At 48.1% G+C, this 2,935-nt stretch overlaps 1 protein-coding gene across 11 annotated transcripts in view; it reads right to left on the reverse strand.

The window, feature by feature from the left end:
- Window positions 1–2,832, reverse strand: part of MPHOSPH9 (M-phase phosphoprotein 9) — a 93,953-nt gene extending 91,121 nt beyond the window's left edge. For 5 of the 11 annotated variants that reach the window (XR_009550406.1, XM_060193241.1, XM_060193236.1 and 2 more), the window contains exon 1: window positions 2,718–2,829. The gene's annotated coding sequence lies outside the window, so the exon portion shown is untranslated. Of the gene's footprint in view, window positions 1–2,717 lie in introns of all 11 variants that reach the window. The other 6 variants (XM_060193239.1, XM_060193234.1, XM_060193235.1 and 3 more) reach the window with 3 other exon arrangements.
- Between the last annotated feature and the right edge of the window lie 103 nt (window positions 2,833–2,935).

The raw sequence follows: 2,935 nt of genomic DNA on the forward strand, positions 1-2,935 counted from the left end.
AAAAAGTAACTCCTTTGGATAGTGCTTTGCTTTGCCATGTATGCAACCCAGATTCCAGTCCCACCCCCACCTTGAAGTAAGTTGGTGGTGTGGCTTCATTTCCTCTCCCTAGAAAAAAAGTCAAAGTACTTGTTACCATGGCCAGGGATCCAGCAAACTCAAGCCCTTGGTCCCTGCAGAGGCAAAGTTTCATGAGAGTGAAGCAGTGCTGCAAGTCTCTCTCTCTCTCTCTCTCTCTCTCCCCCTTCTTACTTCCCCCTCCTCTCTCAACTTCTCTCTGTCCTTATCCTATCAAATTAACAAAGGAGAAGAGGAAAAAAAAATGGCCTCTGAGAATGGTGGACTAAATGTGCAGGCCAATGCCCCAGCAATAGCCTTAAATGCAATTAAAAAAATGAATAGGGGCCAGGCAGTGGAGCACACATGAACCCAAGGATCTAGGTTCAAATCCCTAGGCCCCACCTGGGCAGGGGGAAAGCTTCACAAGTGTTGAAATAGAGCTGCAGGTCTCTCCTTTCCTGTTTCCCTTTGCCTTCTCAGTTTGTCTCTATGCAAAATAAATTAAATAAAATAAAACAAACATTTATGTCAGCCTAAAGTGGATGAAGCCCCAGAGATGACTGTGTGTGTGTGTGTGTGTGTGTGTGTGTGTGTGTGTGTGTGTGTGTGTGTGTGTGTGTGTGTGGTTTTTTAGATCTACAGAAAGGGTGATTTCCAAATATAACATCTCTTGAGGGCCAGGCCGGGAGCCAGGCATGCAGGTGACTCTGCTACTTCCGCCGTTTTCCCATCGCAGGAGGCCTTTCTCTAGGGGAGTCTGATTGCCTCTGACAGAATATGGCAAGAGTGACAGTGTATCACCAAGTGACAAATATAACAACTCTTACAGGTAATATTTCAGAACTTTGTGTTTAATAATCAAGATTCTAGATGTCATTCTATTCTGTAACAATGGGAACAACTACATGTCTTGCCCACTAATAAATTCCACCAAGTTTCCATACTTAATAAGTTATACAATGACTAAGTAAATTATCAGTATTTAATGTGATATTAAAAACAGTTAATTTGGGTGAGTAAATAACATAATCATTATAAAAGAGACTCTCATGCCTGACGGTCCAACGTCCCAGGTTCAATCCCCCACACCATCATCAACCAGAGATGAGCAGTGCTCTAGCAAAAAAAAAAAAAAAAAAAGGCAAGAAAGAAAAAGGGAAGGAGAGAGGGAGAGGGAGGAAGGAAGGGAAAGAGAAAGAAAGAACGAAAGTAAAGAAGGAAGTAAGAAGGAAAGAAACAAATGGTTAATTAAACAATTGGCAATCCCACTAACTGGATGGTACGGGTAGAAAGAATGCTTTTTATTTATTTGTTTTTAAACGTTATAGCCTTTGTACTCTACATAGTACTTGATAATTTGTCCGTTAAATTAATATTTTATTGTAGGTGCACAGAGAGAAACTGGTAACAAGTCAAACTATGCTTCCTCCTTGGGAAACCAGTATGTATTAAATGAAGATGACATGGGGAAAAGAAAAAAATAAAATAAAAAGCAAGCCTATGCTGTCTACAAAATGAAATCTTTAGGAGTGAAACAGAGAGAGGGAGATTATCTGGTATTCCGGTTCCTCTAGGTCCCCACTTCCCAGGGTCTGCTCTTACAAAGCAGAACTTGAACAACACTAGGTCATAAAGGGACCACTTCCTTCTGGGACAGGTGTGAAAGACACGGGTAACCCGACCTAACCAAACGTGTTTCTCCCCAGTGGCTCAGCTTATTACCAGAGACAAATGGGGTATTGAAAAAGTCAGGGGCTGCACCATTCCAGCTGGCAAGGAAAATAACCTGGTGATTCAAATCATGCAGCTCTTCTACCAGGAGAACATAACCTCCCTTGGGGCTGGGATCTGCAACCCCAGCTACAATTGCCAGCCCCTGCTGAGTCTGTCCCGGATGCAGAAGATACAGATGGAAAAATCACTTGAAATGCATAGATGCTTTTCCAGCAGCAGGCCTGGGGAGGAGGGAGTGCAAGGGAAACTGCAAAGATGAAGAGGGGGGAGAACTGCAATGCAAAAACCTCAGTGAAAAATAGACCCAAAAGGAGGGTCAGTCTTTAATTGCAACACACATAGGATGCTTCTGGTTCTCTTCCCCAATTCCTAGCAGGGAAAGGAGGTGGCAAGAGGGGGTGAAGGGAGGAACAGGGGGCTGATGATGCACAAGTTACCTAGACCTCTCTGTTCTGCTGAGTGATGAAGGGGGCAGGACCGGATGATTTCCGGAGGTCTGGGGGTCAGACCCTGACAGACAGCCATTGCTGGCTGGAGGCGGCTCTCTGGTGCGAGGGGGAGGGAGCACCCACACGACCCCCAAGCTCATAGAAGGGGGGGCTGGTGGGGAAACAGCGAACAACTACTGCCCAGGTCCCCAAAGTCAGCAGAGGAAGCCCATCACAAGAAGAAAAGCCCCACAAGCCCCCTCGGGGAGAGGCGCTCTGCCATTGGGCCACGCAGGTGTCACTCAAGGGCACCGAGTCTAGAAAAGGCGCACGGGACCTGCAGAGCCCCCACACGCCTGAGGGAGACGCCGGGGTAGCATCCCGTGGCCTAGGTTCTACACCCCCGCTCAGGCCTGTCAGCACGTGCTGGGGATCCTCTGTGACGGTGCCTTATAAGTACTGTCCCTTGTCCCCCAGCTACCAGTGGCTGCTTACCTGGTCGTCGTTGTCACTGTCGAGGTGAGGGTCGGGCGAGCCGCCCCTCGCGACCGTTAAACTCCGGGAGCGTGCGCGCACTCGGCGCCTTCCCTGCGATTGGCTGCTCTGAAGGGGGCGGAGACGGCCTCCCCCTTCCGGTCAGGGAACTCGCGCCAAAGGAGTGCGCCCTACGCGAGAGAAAAGGAAGGGGGCGGGGCTATCTACCAAGTCCTCTC

Source organism: Erinaceus europaeus, chromosome 6 (assembly GCF_950295315.1).
Source record: "Erinaceus europaeus chromosome 6, mEriEur2.1, whole genome shotgun sequence".
NCBI classification, from domain to species: domain Eukaryota; kingdom Metazoa; phylum Chordata; class Mammalia; order Eulipotyphla; family Erinaceidae; genus Erinaceus; species Erinaceus europaeus.